The following is a 22,492-nucleotide window of genomic DNA, read 5'->3' on the forward strand; positions in this document are numbered from 1 at the left end:
GGCTAAATCCCCCTCTCTAGTCAGGTTGTGGGGCAGGGAGGGAAAATGGGGTAGGTGGAAGCGGAGGCTAGGGCAAGGAGAACTTACTGATAACATTTGAAAAGAAAAAACAAAGAAAGAAAGAAAAGGAAAAAGCAGTTGGCGGGGCCCGGCCAGGGGCAGAAGAAGCCGGCTACCTTTCGGGGGTCGCGGGCGGGAGGGAGAGGGGTCGGGGAGCGGCCGCCAGCCCCCCTCCCCCGGCCCCCAGCGGCGGCGGCAGCTGCACACACAGAAGCCCATTGTCGCTGGTCCCCGCGTGCAGCCCCGCGGACTCGGCCCCGCGGCCAAGCGCGTCAGCGGCCCCGTCAGCCGGGCCGGGCTCCGTGACGCGCGCGCCACCCGCGCTATAAATAACCCGCTGCCGGGCGGCTCGGGAGGCTTTCCAGTGACGCCGGGGCGAGGCGCGGGAGGAGGAGGGCGAAAGGAAACAATAAAACCGACCGCCACCCTCCTCCCCGGCCTCCCTCCGCCCACCGGGGCCGCCCTCGGCCCTTCCCGCCGAGCTCCCGGGCCCCGCCCCGGCCCACCCTGCCCGGAGCTCCGCGCGGGTTTGGAAAGGACCTAGCGGAAAGCACGCCCCCCCAGCCCGCGGGGACACCTGAGGGTCGGGACCCATCGCTCTCCCCCGGGGCAGGAGTAAGGGCTACTTACACACCCAGGGACGGGACCGGGGAGGGAACTTGGCGACGAATTTAGCGATGGAGTCGCCGTGTTAACTCCCAGATTGATTAAACAACTTGATGCTTTCTCCACGCTCCAAGGCCCATTCTAGTACAGGTCGAATGTGTTAATGGCAATAAATCCTTAGTTAAAACAAAACACTTCCCTCTTAAATGTCCTAATCTAGCTTGAAGTATGTGCCTTGTTTGCACCTCATGGGGTTCTGCCTACATCCTAGTCTATATCAGAACCATGTCCTTCCTTAAACTAAACCGGAACTTCACTGGAATTATTGATCGAGGTTTTTGTGGGGCCAGGCCTAAGTTACTGTTTTCATCTGGGAAGTTGTATAAAGGGTGCCAAGTAGAAGCAGCGTGGACGTGGGTTCCAGGACTCATGTTCTGAGTCCCAGAACCTTTTTGCATGTCTTTTTGGTCTTGATTAAATCATAGGCCTTGAACAAATCATAGGCCTTGAACATAGAACATTTACATTTTCCAAAGTCTATAATCTTTCAACGTTCTGGACTTTCATCAAGACTACCAGTTAAAGGGGGCTTTCTCCGCAGGTAAATTTTTCTGGGGACTTTCTGTTCTAGCTTCCATACTTAGGCAATTCTGTGTCACACCCAGATACTCCTCCAATTCACTAAGGTGCCCATATACAACTGGAAGTAGTCTTTTCTCCCAGAACTATCAATTAATAGATTAGTAAGATAGTAGCTTCTCTTGAACAAAATGTCTCAGATATATGAACTCCACAGTTTCTGAGATGCTAATATATAATTTACAGATGCAAGCAAAGTTTTGAAGTGGCCAGGCATGTATAGAGTGAGTTTAACCGGCTTAGGAAATGGTTCTTGGTTCACAATCAAGACAAAATAGTGTAGTGAAGGATTCACCAGGCTGGGAGTTGGAAGACTAAGAAATTCAGGTTTATTGTTCGGTTTTCATTGTATCTCTCTTGCAGAAATCACAGCCTGTCTCTACTTCAGTTTCCTCATCTTCAAAATGAAGGACCAGTGGTTTCTAAGCACCTTTCAATACTAACATTCTAGGACTCTACAGAATATAATTGTGTTCAGGTATAGAGTTACTAATGTGAATATCCAGTGTCTCATGGGAAAAAGATACCTAAATGTAGAATAATTCATTCTTCATACAATTCGTTATTTTTAAATTTTTTTCAAAAAGAAAATCTATTAGGGCACCTTCAGAAAAAGAATGAATTGACCTGTGCCATTAAAACTATTTTAGGAAGAAAAGATATTTGTCACTATTTGCTTCATTCACATGACAGCAAATATAATTGTAATTTGATGATGTCTTAGGCCCTCTCCAACACCATATTCACCATGTGAGTGAATAAATTATGAGAAGTGAAATATAGGATGAGGACCACTTTCTCCAAATTTGCCCCCGAACTTGGCTTCTATGGTCTTAGGAGGAAGTTTTCAATTAAAAGACATTAAATTGTTTATCAATGAGCGGTATTTATTAGACAAGCAAAAGTCATTTGATTGACCCTCACTAGGGAGTCAGAATTTGCCTTATTCTCCTGTCTCCAGGTTGGTGAAGGTAGAAAACATAAAAGCAGCAGAAACAAGTTCAGAGCCAAAGCATTTGCTTCACATAGACACCAGCAAAGTGTGATCGCAACTAAAAGTTAACCAGTATTTTCCCGGTTCCCAAAGCACATCTGTCTCCCTTTCCCAGAAAATGTTATGTATTTCTGATTTAATTTTATCTCTGTATCTTTCTTCTGAAGCTAATAAACAGGTATTTTCCCTTCGCTGCTACTTTCCTGAAACTCCCAGCTTCTCATACAGTTTTAAATTAAAACTTTTTTGTTTATGTCATCCTTTTTCATGTGGTCAATTCCATCCTCCATTATCCTTATCCTTGAAAGTTTAACAGAATGAGAATTAGAGTATCCAGGCTAAAATTGAAACATGCCCAATTTTAGAGTGGAGAAAAAAGGTCCATTCAAGGACTAGAAGAAATATGGTGAAACAACCAATCTCCTCAAAATAAAAGAAAAAAACCCCAGAACAATCATGCTGAAATTTGCGAAAATAGGAGATTGAAAATATGGAAGTCTTTAATGTGGATCTCCTTGATACCATAAAGCTTGTTACCATTTTTTAAACAGTGAATGTTTTAGAATGTGGACATTTCTCAATATTTCCAAAGTTTCTGTCTACCTGAAGTTAAATCCTTTGAAAAGACTCTTCTATGCTCACAGTATTGAAGAATTTATTAAAGAAACTACTGTGCATCCATGCCTTATTACTCAGTTAATCCTGATCTATATGTAGAGAGTGGTGCCAGCCAGGTTAAGGTTTCAAAGAAATGAGCATAAACATTTGCCGTAACCTACACAGTATAGTTTGGATGATAGAAAATTCATTTTGGAAAATATCATTGAAGTTATAGTATAAGCAAATTCAGTAACCTTCAAATAGATAAATAGAAAGTTAACAAGAAAAGTGATAATGGATTCTCAGCATTGCAAATGAAAGGAAGGGGGCAACGGAGGTCACAGAGCTAGGAGCTTTCTGCATTAAAAAGCCAAGAAATTAAGGCAGGCAGTGTTCTTAAACATAAGGTTGACTAAATTCAGCAAAATAACAGGATTTCCAACATCAGTTCTAAATATGAACAGATATACACAACTGACCCTCTGGTAAGATTGTCCTGATTTTAATGGTTTATCCCTAAGCTGTACAGCCTTTCGTAACTCCTTGGTGGGATCCATCATAACAACTTTTTTCTTTCTGTATAAATTATAACATCAAACCAGGATTTGTTAGCAGTGAATTTTTAAAAATTCTTTGTGAGGGTTCAGGGTCCCAAGTCTGTTTGTGCTCTGATCTATTCCTGGCCCTTCTTTACCGCTTTCTAGTCTGTATCACAGGGGAGCCAGTTCTGCCCTTAAGACTGGGCTACCAGCTGGGTGTGACCAATGGAAAGCAAGAGCTGGAAAAGGGAGGGCTGGAGGATGGGGAAAGCCAGGGTATTCTCCGCGCCCCCTCTCCCCGCCCAGCTCCTGCCAAATGCCCTATGTCTCCCTCCTGACCCTGGGCTCGAGTAACATTGTCTTTTCCCTTTATTCCTCCCACTTAAGAATTGTAGTGGTGTTTTCCTATTCAAAATCACTTTTTGGTTTCTCTTCTCCCTTCTATCACCTGTCTTACAAATTCCTTGAATTAAATTCTCCGTGTGTTAACGTCTTTAGAGCAGTTTCTGTTTTTCTGGTTGGAGCCTGACTCGATACACCCCATGGAAGGGCATTATTGGATTATATACATGGAAAACACTATTATTCCTTGATTTTCTTTTAGTAGAAATTTTTTTTTATTTTTTAACGTGCTATTTATTTATAACATGCTATATTAAATGTGCCAATATAGGGTTCAGTCCTCAGAAAAGCAGAAGGAAACCAGCACATTAAAAAAAAAATCCTTTTTTCATGAATATAATGTTCAAAACTATAAACACAAAATATTATAAGCTTTACTGTTCATTAGTCAGAGCAGGGCAATACTTAACTGTGACTGATATATAAATTCCATGCTAAAAAGAAGGGTGGCATATAATAGCTGTCAAGACTTAATTTACATCACACTTCTTCTATAAGGGCAGCTCATTCACCGGCTTATTTGCCGTGGGGGGGATAGAGAAGAAAAGAAAAAATAAAACTTTGTATTTCTAATTTGAAATATCATGTGTGTGAATCCTTGGGATACTATTTTGAGTCTAAATTATGTCTACACTTTTTTTCTTCCTGTATTTTCTGCTATTGCTTCTCTCCTCCTTTCCCATCTCTGTAAACAGGTCTCCTGCTAGGTGTGTTGTTCATTGTCCCAAGAAAAGGCAAAAAGAAGGGCAAACAAAGATAATCTATGTGTATTTCTGGCTTTTTTTTTTTTTTATAGAATCCTAAATTCTCAGGGCAAAGGGTTTCAGGATGCAGATGTGAACTCCCACCATAGGCAAGAGTCTGTGAGAGAAAACAGCCAACCCAGAGAGAGTGGATCCAAGAGATGGAGAAGGAGAATTGGGTGTTGAAGACATTTGAGCCTGGATCAAACTGTTCCTGGAGCAAGACCTATCACCTGACCCTCAACTTCTGTGAGTAAATCAATCCTCTTTTAACTAAAGTCAGTTGAAATTGAATTTTCTGTCGTTTGCATTGGAAGGAGCCCTAACTGATGCACTTGTCCCTAATACCTGTTCAAGGACTTAGTGCTGGGATTTAGTAAGTACAGAGCTTCGCTGAAGACTAACATTGATGCATCTACATATGATGTAATTTATTATATACTGCTACTGAGCAGGGGGAAGGAACATTTCATATTATCACCTAGGAAGTGGCATGTCAAAATCAAATGAGAGGAGGGTATAGTCCAGTGGTAAAGTGTATGCTTAGCATGCACAAGGTCCTGGGTTCAATCCCCAGTACTTTCATAAAAAAAAATCAAATGGAAATGCTCATTTTTGGCTAAACCTCCAGGGTTTAGCCCTCCAGGGAGGATGAGACTCTCCCTACCACAGAGACCTTATTATTTCTCTATGTCCCCTACTAAACTGAGCTCCATGAGGGCAGGAATTTTCTCTAATTTATGTTGGAATTTTTAGGACCTAACCATTAGGCTATCTGCAGTCATTTGTGAATAGTGGAAATAATTGAATACATGAAATAAATAAATGTGGAAACAGACAGATTTTTGTAGCTGGGATCTTGGAGTCCACCTAATCCTTGTGAATCAAACTATTTACCACAATAACAGGAATAGCAAAGTTATACATTCTAAGACAGTGGAAGGTTAAATTTTATCAGACCGCATCGAATGATAGCATCCTTTATTTTATTCTTGCACAACTATAGAAATATATTACAACAGAGTTTAAGAATTCTCATTTTTAAAATTTGCTGTCTTCCATCTCTTTTTTAAATGCAAGACCTTCTTTTCCTGTAAGTATTTTATTTCTTACGCATGTCTGTTTGCTCCCCACAGGTACGCAGTATCTGTGATTAAAGAATATTTTATTCTAGTCAAGAACCAAAACATTAGTTCAAATAACAAACGAAATCAGATACTCAAAAGATCCAAGCTAATTATAACTGGAAAAAGACTCTCTGCCCACTTTACACACACACGCACACATTTATATCTATACTCTTTAATAATTCCATGATTTCAACATCTTTGTGTAAGAAAGGAGTTGCTGTCACTTGAAAAGGTTACTGTAATGCATCCTGTTTCTTACAGACCAATAGAAATACAGGCATGGTTAGAAGCAGGAGGGTGAACAGAGTGGGAATCGACATAACTCTGAATAAAAATGTAGCCAGTTAGCTCCATTTGGGGTAAACTCAGTGCTGATTATGTTATATTTAGGGAGATTTTTCTCTTCCTTAATGTGAGTTGTCTTTGATAATTATTATTTGCTTTTGGGAGATATGTGTGTGTAGAATCCAGTGGATGATCAAGAAGAATGAGGTGGCAAATCTTCACCGCTACCCATAGGCACAAATTGAAATGCAAACTCTACCAGGGCTGTGCTGTTGGAGACCTTCTGTAGTATTATTTTGGACTGCCTGATTCAGGCTGTGGGAAAGGTATTGCTACAAATAATATCCTGTGGGTTGCACTGGTTGGCAAAGGAGGCTGGACCCTCCATGAGATTAAACTACCAGACATAGATAATAAAGATATGTAATGTAGAGATACAAAGAAAGGTGTTTTCTAAGGGGAGAATAAATAACAGCGGACCTTGAGACAGGGGTCTTGAGACAAGGAGGCAAGGCTAGGAATTGGGGTATGCTTTTAAGGGGATCTCTGTGTAAATAGTATGTTTTTTGTTGCTCTTTTCTTTTGAACTGTTGGGAAGTTTCATTTAACAAACAGTTTTTAATCTCTCCTCTATATTGTAATTTCCTTCATTTGTTTCTAGTGTTCAGTTGTTGTTAACACCTCCACAGACTTGAGTGGTGGAGGTATGGGATAATCAAGGAAAAGAACAGCGTAGGGAAGTATTAATCTTCTACACATCTCACCTCCCCATGGGCAGGGTTGTGGTCCCAACTTCTGGCAAGTAGGAGGGAAGTGAGTGGTGGCCTGTGAAGGAAGAGAACAGGCACCTGAAAGAGCTATGGATGAGTAGCTAACTCGGGGGCGGGGCAAAAACTTTCTTTGCCAAAGGCAGCAGAGCTTCCTGTCCATTCTTCCTTTAAACACTCTATCACCGAACCTCTCTCTCCCTCCCCTCCAAAATCTGGCTCTTTCCTCTTCCTTCAATTTTCTTCATGTTTTACTTGGATTTTTGGCCACGACTGCCTATGTCATTTCCTGTCACCGGTCGCTTCCCTGCCCTGGTCTGATTCTACTCCACATCCCTGCCATGGTTGTCTTTCTGAAGAGTGCTGGCCTGTGACCTTGCCCAGTGCTTGGCTAGTACCTCCTAGAAAAACCTTTTTGCCTGTTTACTGTCCTCGGGATTTCTATTGAAAGTTGCACCTTTCATTTGGAGAGGTAGGTATTCAAAGCTAGTAGACATTTGTTCATTAAGAGGTGTCATTAAAGTCATTTGTCATGCTAAAAGGATTCCATTTAAAGATTTACCCACTTAAAGATTACTCAAATTTTCAGTATTGAGACAGATGGCAACACAGTAGAAGCAGTGGTGTCCTGGAAAATCTGTCAGTTTTGTTTGGGAAAGTAAATGTTCATATAGTCAAAAGCCTTTTGGGATATGCTTAAGTAATTTCATAATTCATTAAATATTTCTGGTCCTAGATGAATTTGGGGTGGGGAGAGATAGTAATATGGGGCATGATAGAGGGCGTGGTAGACTCTCTGAACACAGATTTTGGATACAAATGGACTAATTCTTGGGCAAGGATCTTCACCGCTGCACCTTGTCTTTATCGCATTACATAGGGGGCTTTTTTTACACACAGAGCTCACTTAATTGCCTGAAAGTTAGTTATGTATAGCATCTTCAAAAGTCTTCTATGGAGTTAAGTGCATACCCACATTTCTAATATGCATAATGGTTTATAAACACATAGAAGAGAAAGGAGGAACCTGAAAGTATGCCCCTCTATCCATCCCACTAAGTCAGTCATGCTGTTGAAAACAGACCCAGACATAGCTTCAAAATCCAGTCTGGAGCTCCCATCATTCCTCTCCTTTCATATCTTTGTCTATCTTGATTGAATGGATAGCATTAAGCTGATATGTAGAGTCTTGTCCTCATCTGTGTCATAGAGAAGTACACCACTGATGTCTTCATAAATGACACTGATGTGAGATTTCTCCTATATCAGCAATGATGTTATAATACAGTCAACTTTGGTATTTAGTTTCTATGCCTTAAATTCAAATGCTCTTCACCCACTGCTGCCCACATATACTGACAACTGTTCTGATCCCAGCAGGAGTAACAGATTTTATTTCTTAAGCATTGCAGAACTACAACTAGTGTGTTATTATTAGATGAAAGATCTCATACTGGCTTTGCAATGGAGAAAAAAGAAAGAACTAAGATGAAAATAATCTAGGCTATTTAAAAATGCTCCACATTCTCAAAATTGTAATTCAATTTTGTTTTCAAAGGTAACACATTCAAATGGATCAAAATTCCAAAGGTACAAAATTGTGTACAGAGAATAATTTCTGTCATACCCCTGTTCCCCTGCCATGCAGGCCTTTCCAGGCTAAACTAATGTTATAAAATGTTTGTATTTTCTCCCAGAGATAGTCTACATGTATACAAGCAAATGTGAGCTCACATATGTGTTTAAGTACTTATTTTATTTTATCTATTTCCCTTAACTTATTTCAGAGATGGTTTTGTATCAGTACATAAAGGGCTTTTAAAATTTTTTTTCCTGGTTGCATACTATTCCATTCCTGGGATATACATAATTTATTTTTCCAGTATGAAGTGAATGTGTATTTAAGTTGTTTCCAATCTTTTGCTAACACGAAGATATTCCTGCACCTACTTCATTTGGCTTATGGATAGGTATTTCTTTAGTATAAACGCTTAGAGGTTGAATTTCTCTTGTGTTGGATCTCATGTTCCCTCTGGCCCATGTATTCCTCTTTTTCTTAGTGTTCTCCCCCAACTACCCCTCCCCTCAACTTCCTCCCACACACACCCCCCATACATTCTTTCAGAATATATCTTCCAGTAGCCCCAGAGCAAGATTTGGCTGCCAGTGTCCTGGGAATTAAGTGGGGAAGGGGCTCGAAGAGGGTGTTTTCGATCGAATATTCAGGTCTTCAACTGTGGCTGGCCATTATTAGTCCAAAGTAAAACCACGCCTTATCCCAAGGTGAGGAAAGTTGGTCTCCCACTGGCATGGGGTTGGGAAGATCTGAGGAGATAATTGCTTCTCAGTCAGCTTTCAGCTAATCTCCTGTCGTAACGACCTTCCTTCCTTCACTTTCAGTTTCAGAATTACCTAGGGCTGTTGCTTCCTGAACCTTCTGAAGATTCTGTTGTCTTAATGGAGGCGTTTCTCAGCTTTCCTGTTACTAGCTTAGCTTCCACTCTTTGGGTCTGCTAAGTCGGTCAGGTTTCATTCACTTGTTTCCCAGTTTTCAAAAGTATATTGCTGTTATCATCTCTGTTCCTCCTTATTTCTTTGTGTCTTTTAAAAACATGCCCTTAAGATTGCTCTTCCAGGATGTCCTGAAGTGGTGGCAGTTGTGTGTGTGTTCAGTCTTACTTTAACCCGACACTGGCAGATTTGCCACTTGCCTGGAAAAGAGGATAAGGACCTCCTTATTCAATAAACTTCCAAGAAATTTAGGGATTTAGAATTTAATTTTATGCCATTAACTTAACATTGCCCTATCAAAAATCCTCTCATTTCTTCATTTTGAGGAAATATTTAGAAATTGGTTTATTTCTCCACCACTAAGTTACTCAGGTTAAGCCTATGTCATATAAAGTGCCCATTCTGAAAAGGCAGACCTGTCAGCAAATGAATCCTGTAGAAAATTATATATACTTATGATAGATCTTAAATTATAAATGATTTGTGTTATTTGGTCCCATTTATCTAAAAACGGGCTCCTTGGTGGTCCTTTTGAAGAAGTTTCACATATTTTCTCTGAGGTCCTTGCAACTGGTCAAATTAGAGTAGTGTTGCAGTAATTGAAGTGAATCTTCAAGGAAAAAAATAAACTTAAAAATAGCACCTGTTTATTGCCCAAATATATCTGTTCCCTCTGCTTCATTTTAGTTATAGCTATTTAATTTCCTGAAACAAAACACAAACAGATTTTTCACTAATGTCAGTCCTGCAGAGCTAGCATAGGACAGAAGAGCAGCTGTACTCGATTTCATCTTATGCATCATCAACAAAATTGGCAGCGAAGTTCTGATTTCAGAGCCTTTATGGTTAATGATGATGTACAAGCTGTGCTTGATTTTCAGATACAAGACTGATCTTTGCTGACAGAAAAATCTATTTTTGATTTGTAAATTGAGCAAATCTGATGCAAAATTATTGATGTAGGATAAACGCAGATCATGAAGATAGCATTTTTAGACTCACATTTGTAACCATAAAACTACTTCAGTATATTATTATTATCATCATCATCATCTTTATAATTATTAGCATTATGATGATGGTAACTAAGTAACTAAAACTGCAGTTAAGGTTTGTGAATGAGTCATATATCGATAAGTGTCCTAACTTAAGAATGTGACTGCAATGAAAAGGAGCAACAGAACTAATTAGCAATGAATTCTGTTAGCATCCCTGTTCTGGGTATAAGGCTAATTCAGAATCAGGTTGCAAGTGATCATGGGTAAAATCTTCTGACATTATGTAAAGAATGGTGGAGCAGATAGGTATGAAAGAGGGAAAAAATGCTTTCTTGATTATAAGTTCTTTGACAACAGCATTGCTTTGAGCAGCTACTATATTTTTTGAAATCATACAAATCAATTTTATCATACTTGCTAATGGTGTACCATTGAATTTTAAATAGAAGCAGCGATATTGGCTTTGTGCAAATTATGGAGCGATAAAATTTTGTCTTAGATGTTCTCTCATCTTGTCGCTGTTTAGGAGCCTCCCCACACATACCCGCTTCTTTCATGCTGCCTCTTTCCCAGAGGTAGTACTCCCTACATCCTGCTCTGGCTTGCTTCTCCCTTATTCCATACCTGTCACTCCTTAACCTTATCAAAACTTACCTGCCCTTTGTCCCATTCCTTTAAGATTTTGCAAGGACACACATGTTAAGAGCTTGAAAATTTTTATTTTTAAAATACGTTATCTTTCTAGGAGTACAGATTTGCATTTTTAAGAGGAACTCTAGAAGACCTATTGCCAGCAGTAGAAATGTCACATCTTTCTGTCTGTCAAGAGTGGCAAAAATCCATATCCTACAATAACTGGCTTTTACTTATTGATTCTACCCAGCTTAAAAATGTGTGTTTCTGAAGCATAATGAGATAGAGATTAAGATCAAGGGCTTTGCAGTCAAATGGATCTAGTTTTGAAACTCAGCTCTGCCACTTACTAGCTGTTAGTCACAATTACTTATCTTTAAGATGGGACACCAGTATCCACCCCATAAGGTTGTGGGGAGAAGTAAATAAATAAATGCATATAAAATTATTACTATGATGTTGAGAAACAGTGAAGGTTTAATAATTGTGAACTATTATTATTTACACAATTGATATACATTCAAATATTCTTTGTAAATTGTTGATTTTTCTTGGTCTCAAATATATGTCCTATATAAATAAACCTAAGTAAACCAAGAATATGTAAGAATTTGTTTCCCCAAGACTCTGCATATAATAATTGCTAAATGGATATCAAATTTTATTTAATCTATGATGAAATATCTTTGATTGCAGAATATATTAATAAGGAAAAAAGATAGGTTTTCACACTAATGTACTTTAATTGAATCAACTCATTTTTTGTGGTTTTCTTCAGTAAGATCAAACGAAACATTTTCTTAAAAGACAGTTCCATGTCTTTTGTCATCAGTGTAACAGAAACCTCACAAATTATAAGCAATAAACCAGTATCCCAGAGTTCAATTTACTATTAAGATACCTTTAGATTACTAGGAAAGTACAGCAAATTATACTCCAGGGATCTTAAAGAGTTAATATTTCCCTATAAAGTGCTACCTGTTTCATTATCAGGAAATAATTTAAACTTCTGGAGAATCTGTTTTAATAATATCAACAAAAAAACAACTGCATCAGTAATGTTTGATCCGGTTCTGTAGGGTATAATTGGTGGGCTGGGAGTTTAAAAAAATCTTTTAGAAATGGGGGTAAAAACCTGCCGCTCAAGAATCATTAAAAATGAGCATCCAAGAGACCATCTCCAGGTAGAGTTTACTTAGTATTTGCAGGGAACTTAAGCCCAAAGATTTTTTTATATTGAAGTGTAGGTGCTTTACAATATTGTATTAGTTTCAGGTGTACAGCAAAGGGATTCAGTTACATATTTTTTTCAAATTATTTTCCATTATAAGTCTTTATAATATACTGAATATAGTTCCCTGTGCTATACAGTAAATCCTTGTTGATTATCTATTTTATGTATGATAGAGTGTATCTGTTAATCCCAGACTCCTAATTTATCCCTCTCTCCCCTTTCACCTTTGGTAACCACGTCTGTTTTCTATGTCTCTGAGTCTGTTTCTGTTTTTTAAATAAATTTATTTGTACTATTTTTTAGATTCCACATATAAGTGATACCATACGGTATTTGTCTTTCTCTGTCTGACTTATTTCACTTAGTGTGGTATTCTCTAGATCCATCCGTGTTGCTGCAAATGTAAGTATTTTACTGTTTTTATCAGCCTAGGGATCTTTTAAAATTGTTCTATAGGTTGAGTTCTAAATGCTGTCATAATGAATGACTGGTGAGGGACTCTAAATGAGTCTGATGCAAAAACCAGGCCCTCAAAAGGATGGTTTGATGTCTAACAACATCTAAAAGCCTGCTTGATTGGAAGCTGCTAATCATCTTTAAACATTGGAGAAGCCTGAAATTGACCTGCTTAGTGACTGAGTTTGGAGATATAGACATAAGTGGAGGAAGAAAACCTTGCCCATTCCCATATTTACCAATGATTGTATCTCCTTCCTTTAGAAACTCAAAGTGTTTCTACCTACATGAAGCCTTACCATGCCCTTTCTCCTTGAATTAGAGTCACTTCACTTGAGTCAACAGCACTGAGCATCCTGCAGAAGAGGTAGTCCCAAGTTTCTCACTCCAGATGAGGGCCACTTATCATTCTGGATTATACTGGGCCACTTAAAAGCAGATATCCTCACCAAAACTCAATGCTTCTTGCCCCACCATAGCAGTTCTGTGTCAAGGTCCTCTATTATCCCTGGCTGACACACCTGGGGGCTACGGGAGCCAACATATGCTTGGTAGCGTCACATCTCCCATCTTAAAGTGGCTATCTTTCTTCATTTTGACCCACATTTCTGCCTCTTACCTCAAACATCACCAGAAGCTTATGCTCACTTTATTACCTGCTGTTTTTATTACCCATGTGCCAAATCCAGCCCACTGCCTGTTTTTGTAAATAAAGTTTTATTGGAACACAACCATGCCCATTTCTTTACATATTGTCTAAGGCTGCTTTCACAAGAAAAAGACAGAGTTGAGTAGTTGTGACAGAGGCCATCTGGCCTGCAAAGTTTAAAATATGTCTATATGACTCCTTATAGAAACAGTTTGCCAATCCCTAGCCTACACCTTCATCCTCATCCTACTCTGTATGTCCGCTCTTCTGACCTGTTCTTTCCCTTCTGCTGCCATCCCTTCCACTCTGCCACCTGGAGCTAACAGCTCATCATCAGCAGACTTGTCTGCATCCTCAGCTTCATTTCTTTGCTTAAGTAAGCACTCTAAGTAAAACCTGGATGTGCTCTGTTGAAATCACTTCTGATGCATCACAGTCAATGTGAGCTGTTTTTCTTTTATATCCTACCTAACCTCAAGCCTGATCCTGGCGTGAGAGTTCTCCTTACCTTCTCCTTCCAAACCCCCAGCTCTTTGAAGTTTGTGCCATCAGACTTTGTCACCTTCTACCCCTCTTTTTTATTGCCATATAGAGAACTCAGTTGCCTTCGTTATTTGATTACTTTAGCACCTGGCTCATTATCTTTTTATTATTCTGCCATTATTCTCATAGACTTCCTTCTTACTGACTTGAGTACCCAAGTAGATGATCTATCTAATACCTGAAACTTAGTTTCTAAACCTCCCCACTTTACAATAGAATGATGCTATATTTTACCCACCCTCAGTCACTCTCTCCTATGGTTCATACTTTTGACCTTGTGATCATCAATAACTCCATCATCTCCGAAATTTCAGGTTCAGACATGCCATTCTCTGACTACTGCTTCCCAAACTAAATGGCTCATTAAATCAAGTACACATACACGAACAACACTTTGACTTCATTAAGATGTTCCAATCTGTTGGATTTGTGACTGTATCACTATGAGTCTGCCCTTCCCAGGTCCTCTCTTCCCTCTGTACCCAGCTTAGGTTCTGTAATACAGTATGAAGCCACTCGTTGACAACACCCTTCACTCCTTTCTTTCTGCCATCATCTCTCACCTGACTGAGTTGCAGTGCTGGTTGCACCCAGTAGTCCCCATGCACCAAAACAACTGAACGGTGATGAGGACACAAAAGCTGTGTTGGTCAGTATCACTTTAAATGCTGGCTATAAATCTCAAATGGGTAGTTCTATTAGGATTTTACAAAGAAAGAAACCAATAAGATAGATAGATAGATAGATAGATAGATAGATAGATAGATAGATAGATAGAAAGAAGATAATAAGAAATTGACTCATGATTATGGAGTCTGAGAAGTCCTGAGACCTGTAGCTGGCAGGCTGGAAACCCTGGAAAGCGAATGATGTAGTCCCAATCCATGTCCAGAGGCCTGAGAACCAGGAAAGTCAATGATGTAAGTTCTAGTCCAAGTCCAAGTGCGAGTCCAAAGGCAGAAGACCAATGTCCCAGCCCCAAGACAGTAAGGCAGAGAGAGTGAATTCTCTTTTCCTCAGCCTTTTTGTTCTATTTAGGCCTTCAGTGGATAGATGACAGTCTGATTTACTCAGTCTACCTGTTCAAATGTAATCTCATCCAGAAACGCCCTCACAGACGCACCCAGAATAATGTTTAACCAAATATCTGAACACCTTTTGGCCCAGTGAAGTTGACATACAAAATTAACCATTGCGGCATCAATCAAGAGCTATCTTATTACTTCCATAGGACTTTTGCATTCCCACTTTCAAAATGATAATTTCACATCTTGTCTTTACTCCTTAAATCTCGTAACCTCTTTTACTCTCCACACTCTCAGCGTATAACATTGCTTCATAAATCACTGAGAAAATGGAAGTAATTCAATAAGAGTTCCTTCACCTTTGCAGCCTAAATCTGTCTACCCACCTCACTCTATGCCTGTTCTCTGCCTGCTTTGTTTTATTACGGAGCGGGTGTCTCTGCTGACGTCACTGGAACACCCCTCTAGCTCTGCTTGGGGTCCCATTCCCCGTTTCCTTATCAAGGGCTTGGTTTCTCAATTGTCTCCTCATCCTCTCCTGAACCATCATTCTTTACTTGATTACTCTGACTGGCATGAACCATATCAGTAACTCCTTTCTTAAACACACACACCCCCAAGAACAATAACTGCTACTACAGCAACAACAACAAGAACAAAACAGCAGCAAAAAGACCCTCACTTCACGTTACATCCTCTTCCAGGGTTCTCTTGAGCCTCCATCAAAGCGTTTTCTAAGAGGAGTCTTCCCTGTCTTCCCACATTGTGAGTAGTCACACAGGTACTCTTTATCATATCTATTTGAAGTCTCCACGTTGCGTTTAAAACACTCCCTTCTATGTATATATATTGATGGTATGTGTTTGCTGTTTTTCTTCCCCCAGTATTACATAAGCTCTGTGAAAGCAGGTATCTTCTCTGTCTTTTCACCTCCATGTTATCAGCACATGAGACAGACATAGAGGGTCTTCAGTAATGATTTCTCCAATGACTAAATAAATGAACTATTTCCCTTTTTTTCTGTCTATTGCTAGACCATAGGATTCTCACGGGCAAGGACTTTGTGCCTTGTACATCTTTGTAGTTGATTTCACAAACACTTGCTGAATGAGTGAATGAATCATTGATATAAATGAGCAATAACCTAAAGATGAAAGTTATTAACATAATGTTCTACTTTTAAAATTTGCATTGGCATTTTTACTTAAAGAAATCAGAATGATTTCTTTTAGGTTTATACTAATTCCTTTTAAACTAGTGCTAATTTGTGTGACTTATCCATATGCATCTAAATTAATTTTTCTAACTTTAACTAAGACTTATAAATAAATAAGTGTACATATATGTATGTAGATAGATGGCTATATATACACCTACCCACACATATATAAAACATATGTTAGTCCTGTTCTAAGAATCTGCCAAACTCTCTTGGTAAGACTTGCCAATTGCAATCATGTGACAGGATGACAGTTCTCTTCTCTGGGAGAAGTCCAGACTTCCAGTGTCTGGGACAGAAATAATATAGACCAAGAAACATATATAGCTGATGATGGATGATTTTTGGCTCCCATAATGTGAGGTTTGGTTTCCTTATTGTGAGACTTTGAAAATCATTAGACCAGAAATTATTTTTATTTCTTCTCAGCTGAAAGTTTTCTTTCTCGTATTTCTGTATGCAAGCATACTGCAAAGATAATTTGCCTGGTCAATATGGGTTTATACTAAACTCTACCACTTAATGAAAGTGTGAGATCTTTTTGCCAGTTTAGCTGCCTTATTTTATTGGCTTAGCAAGCATGTGTCCAAATATACCCAATTACGGATGCTTTCCTGGTGTCCTTGTTAAGGTACTACTTAAGAGGGAAGGTGTTCCCACTCTCTGCAAAACTGATTCTGAGGTGATGACAGGGACACTTCAGCAATTGCATTTTTGCACACAGAGGGGGCAGCAGTTAGGAATGCTTTCAGCTGCAAGCAACACAGGAATCAACTAGCAGTGACTTCAACAAACTTTGGCTCAGTGGCTTAATGACACTAAGTCTGCGTCTCTGCAGTGCAAGTGACCTTCCCCTCAATGTCAAATGATGGCTGCAGCATGAAAGTGTACTGGTGCCCTTGTCTCAGCAAAAGCATGTTTCCGATGCAGGAAGCAGGAGGTGTGTGGGCAAGTGATCTTTCTCCTTGAATATTGTCTTCTCATCAAAGAGAGAAAACCCTTCAACAGACTTCTCTTTACATCTTCTTGGCTACAGATTGGTCCCACGACAGTCCTCAGACCAGCTGCTGAAGCCACATTTCCTGAGAACTAGAGATTGTTGTCTGATTTCTGAACAAATTTGGGGCTCCATTTGAAAGAGTAAAAAGAGGAATGGCCTTTTCATTGGCAAGGAATACTGTTTCCCACAGAAGCTACTGAGAACACTCATGAGGCTTCAAGGAAAAGATCTTGCTTATGTTGAATCTTAAATTCAAGTAGAAGTTGGCCAGGTGAATAGTTCGGAAAAGTTGAAAAGGCAGAAAGAGCTCTTTCTGCAAGTGTAGGGGACAATCAGGGAACTGCACATAATTAGAGCTGGGCATTCTGTGTGTGTGAAAGAGTGAGAGAAGAGACTGCAGAGGTGGCAGAAGTCTTGTCATGAAGGCAGCGTGGAAGCTGGGAGTCAAGTTCTCACACCTTCAGGCTTTCATGCTGAGCTTGTTAAATTTGCAAATAAACCTGTCTGGGCTTCCCACCCTCCTGCCCCGCCCCGCCATACTTGGCTAAGAAAATCTAGACAATAATGTCATTTCTCTCTTTAAAAAAAAAAAGAAAAGACAGAGCAGTCATTACTTTCAATTACCTGCTCTCTCTCTCTTCCCCTAGCTAGATCTTGCTTGGGGATTTTTCAGGTGTTTGCTAAGCCAGACTGTACTCAATGCGTTATAGAGCCTCAGAGGACTTGCCAGCTATGTTTCCTCCACTAAAACCTTTGGAGAAAAGAAACTGAGTGCTTAGAATGAAACCAGTCCTGCTACCTTGATCATTATCGATTAGACCAATGGATCAGTACCTGAGCCAAAAGCTATCCAATAGGAATGCACCTGATGAGGTAACACAGACAAACATAATCAGATCTTCTCACTGTCAGAAGGTTAATAGGGTGAGGGGCCAATGCCAGAAATATCAGGAGCAGAGGCAAGGTGAGGGGAGGGGGGGAGAGGGGAGAGAGAAAAAGGGCTAGAGAGAGAATAAGAGAGAGGGAAAGGGAAACAGGTGAGCCCTAGAAGTGAACACGGTTAAGTCTTTGCTCTTGAAAACTGGAGGAAAAAAGAACATTGAATGTGTCAACTATTGAACAGTTCTTTAGTGACCTGGATTGTATTGTCATCACACTGCAGAAGTCACTGAGTCTACATTCAAAACGCTATAGTAGAATGTAATCCTATTCCCCCAAAGAATATGATATATTCAGATAAAATCACTGATGAAGGTTGCAATCATAAATTATTTTGGGTCAGGTTGAATTGCTGCTCACCTTCCAGGTGTGAGTTCTCTGGGAATGGTCATGCCCCTGTTTCCTTCCTGTGAGCTTGTGGTCAGTGGCGCATAGAGACTTCCTTTCTTTGCTGGGTGACTCTGAATGAGGAAACAACCATCGCAGGGGAACCAGGTAATCTCTGAGGCAACAAGAGAAAGAGAAATGATGTAACTGAGAAACTGAGGGCCAGAGGAGACATGATTCCTGGATCTACAGGGCTGAGGAGGGTAGCCTGAAGTGCAAATAGAAGCAGATTGTAGAATGAAGCGAAGCTTGTGGGGAAAGCAGGCCTGGGGACCTGTTCCAGGTGAAGCATACCTATGACTCCTAGAATAGTAGTTCTCCACCCTGGTTACTCATCAGAATTACCTGGAGTGCTTCTGAAAAACCCCATTTCCAGACCTTACTCAAGTCCTGCTGAATCAGAATACAGTGTTTTGTGCAGCCGGCCAAGCGTTATCCGGGTTGGAGATTTTGCCGGCCGCAGTGAAAATATTCGTGCATGATAGCAACAGTCCTTTCAACAATGTTCTTAGCAAAATAAAAATTAGCACAACTATTGCTGGGTTTTGACCTTGCATAATTTACTAACATCGCTATCACTAGTTTCCTGACCTTAAAGTGTAACAGAGTAGTTTTGTGCAGATTAAGTGAGACAATGTGCATAATATGCCTGCTACGTAAGAAACGCTCAAATTTTTCTCTTCCTATGCTGTCAAATAAGATACTTGGTTTGTAAAGTTTGACAATTCCTGCTTAAACAATAGAAGTGATTTGCTGTCTTAGATAAGTGCAAAATCTAGATCTTGTGCCAGGCATCGGGTACTGTTTAAAACAGGACTCGGCTCTATTTTTCTATGATCCTTTCTGTTCTAACCTCTGTGTTTTGGTTTTGCCTCTGGGCTAGTTTCTCAAGGTGGCTGCCAAGATCCACATAGTGAGAGAGAAATGCAGTTCCAGAAGCCAGGGACCAAATTTCAGTCCTAAGGAGATTGGACCATCCCTGAGCCAGTGACTCCGGCCAGGGAATGCCATGTATTGACTGGCTCAGGCATGATTAGTCTGTTCCAGAACCAGTGCCAGTGCTGGGGGAAATGGGATCACCCTAATCAATTTAACACACCGGGACCGGTCCCGAAGCTGGAGGTGAAAATACTCGCTGTTGGCTCGCTGCATACAGCAGCCTCCTACACATACCCTTACTGCCTACATTAAAGTGGTTTGGGTTAAAATGAAAGAAGCTTCCAGCATTCAATATTATTTATGTTATTAACTTAATACTTAGAAGTACTGAAATGTTGTTACTGAAGATTGAAAAATATAGAAAATTAGAAAGGAGAAAAGGCTCTTAGCCCACCAGAGAAGATAACTGTCATTAATTTAGTGTATTTATCATTGTCTTTCTCTCATGTGTATGTATATTATACATTACATACAAAATTGTGAATATTATTTTAAATTGAGTATTAAGCTTATACATGCATTTCTTGATTTTAAGAGAAATATCTAGTCAAGTTTTTAAAATGGGAGAATACGAAAATTTAAAGTTAAGAGGAGGGGAGGTTGGAAGGAAGGAAGAAAAAAAAAGAAATCTCATTGAAATACCATCTCTATTTTTCAGTATGCTTCAAATATTTGTTTTATATAGTTACAGTAAAGCTATTTATACTTGTGTTTTAAGCATAATTAACAAAGAAGCGCTCATTTGTCTTAGATGACAGATAATATTTACCACTGGATGGTTTATTAGTCTTTCCCAATTAAAAAAAATGACTCAGGTAATCAATATGAGTTTTAAAGATGTGGAAACTCATAACTCAAACTTCCTAGCAATAAAAATGACCACTATTATGGAAGGGAGGGTAGGGACTTACATATAGTAATTCTCTCAATGTGGCTCACAACTTAGTAAATAGTTCAGCCATTTTTTATTTTAATTTCTTAAGTCAAAGTAGTATATGCACATAATTTTAACAGGTAAATATGAACACAGTTCTCTGCTCCACCTCTCTTAATGGACCCACTCCTCCAGTCCATCTTCCCAGAGATAACCACTCAGTTCTTCTTGCTGTGTCTTCTAGACTCTACCATCATGTGTCTTAATGCTTTTAGTGCCATTTATAATTATTGATTTCAAACATTATTACCTCTCAACTCTGGAATATGAGTATTTAGCATTTCCACTCTCCCTCCCATCCTCCAAATATTATCTCACAATTTTTTGTTAAATCAACATAAATTGTATTGTTGTGTCCATATAAATATTATTAATAGATAAATATATAATTTATTATGATTATACTTCCTTTCTTCTATAATTTTGCCTCTCAGAATTCATTATTGTCTGATTTGGTTGTTATTATAAGTTTACATTCTATACACCTAACAGTATTTACCTTCCCAATTTAAAAAAATTAAAACTATCCCACTGAAGTGAAAAACATATGAATAGAGTCAAACATACCAAGTTTCTCTTGCTTGCTTGCCTGCTTTTTTTTGTGCTGTCACCTCACCCCATCTGTCCTCCTGTTCAGGGACACAGACTGACTGATTTCTGGGTCCTCTGCATAATTGTCGTCCTGGGATTCCCCTCACCACTCTGTGCTGACTGTTTTCCAAACTGAAGACTTTTCCTCTTTCAGGGTACTCCCTCATTTTAGTAGAGCAAATCATGCGTTGGAAGGCCATTTTTTGAGAACTTGCTTGTCTAGTAAATTTTTATTCACTCGGGTTTGGGTAGGTGGATAATTCAAGGCTAAACATTTTCTCTTAGAGCAATAAAGGCATTTCTCCACTCTTCTGGCACCCTGGGCTTACTGTTACTCTTCCTTGAGTGTGGTCTCCACTTTCTCCGTGGGGGCTCCTACCTGTCACAGGTTCTGAAATCTTCTAATGAGCTTTGATATCTGTCTCTTTTCATTCACTGTACCAGGAACTCTGCAGAAACGGTATTTTCTTATATTATTTCTTTGATCAATTCTTTTTATCAATTTGCCCTTCTCTTTCTCTCTCTCTCTCTTTCTTTTTTTCTCAAATTCTTACTCTTCTAATTTGGATCTTCTTTGTTGGCATGCTTGATTTTCTAATTTTTCTCTCCTGTAGCTCATCTTTTTGCCTTTTAAGCTGTTTGGTCTGGGTGATTTCCTCAACTTTATGTTCTAAACACTCTAGTAATTTAAAACATTTCTGCTGACATATTTTATAATTTCTCTTAACTTTTATTCATTTCTTTCTTCCCCTCCACTTCTTTTTCTTCAATAACACTCTCTTCTTGATTCATGGATACAATATGTCACTTAGCTTTCTGATTATATTAATTATACATTTTAAACAGTTTTCCTGTCCTCCACATTCTGTTTCTTCTGCATTCAAGTTTATCTTTTTAAAAAAATAATTATTTCTATTTTATTGAGGGAAGGGTATAGCTCAGTGGTAGCATGCATGAGGTCCTGGGTTCAACCCTCAGTACCTCCATTAAAAATGAATAAACCTAATTACCTCCCCTACAAAAATAAAACAAAAAATAAAATAAAAACATTAAAAAGTTATTATTTATCCTTTATATTTTGGACATTGCATGCACGTTCCTGGGGGTAGTGGGTTGTCTGTTCAGGTTCAAGATGGAAGCTCTGAATGCTAATCGGAGGCACTAAGCATGTGTATGCAAGGGGGGGGGGCGATGTGAAGAGAGAGGGATGTTTGCAGATTTAAGGCTTCTTCTGCAAGGGGAAAGGAGGGGAACCTAGCTGTCCAAATGTCACTACTTGTTGGCTTTTTATTTGGGCTAGACCTTTTGTATTAGTTTTCTATGACTGCTCTAGTAAATTGTCACAAACATGACGACAAACCAGCACAAATTTATCTTAGAGTTCTGTAGTTCAGAATTTCAAAACAGGTCTCCGGGGCTAAAACCAGGTGTGGGCCAAGCTATGTTTCTTTCTAGAGGGTCTACAGAATTGGTTTTCTTGCCTTTTCCACTTTCTAGTGGCTGATTATGTTTCTTTGCTCATGGCCCTCTTCCATTTTCAAAACCACCAGTGGCTGATCAAGTCTTTCTCCTATCTTATAACTCTGACCCTGACTTTTACTCTTCTGCCTCCCTCTTCCACATTTAAAAGACCTCTGACTACTTTGGGCCATTCATATAACCCCAGATA

At 39.3% G+C, this 22,492-nt stretch overlaps 1 protein-coding gene across 1 annotated transcript in view; it reads left to right on the forward strand.

Annotated features, from left to right (window-relative positions):
- The first annotated feature begins 4,668 nt into the window (after positions 1-4,668).
- The window catches only part of GPD2 (glycerol-3-phosphate dehydrogenase 2), a 195,309-nt gene continuing 177,485 nt past the window's right edge, over positions 4,669-22,492 (forward strand). The window contains exon 1 of the mRNA XM_072960982.1: positions 4,669-4,832. The gene's annotated coding sequence lies outside the window, so the exon portion shown is untranslated. The remainder of the gene's footprint in view (positions 4,833-22,492) is intronic.

Source organism: Vicugna pacos, chromosome 5, assembly GCF_048564905.1.
Source record: "Vicugna pacos chromosome 5, VicPac4, whole genome shotgun sequence".
Taxonomy (NCBI): Eukaryota; Metazoa; Chordata; class Mammalia; order Artiodactyla; family Camelidae; genus Vicugna; species Vicugna pacos.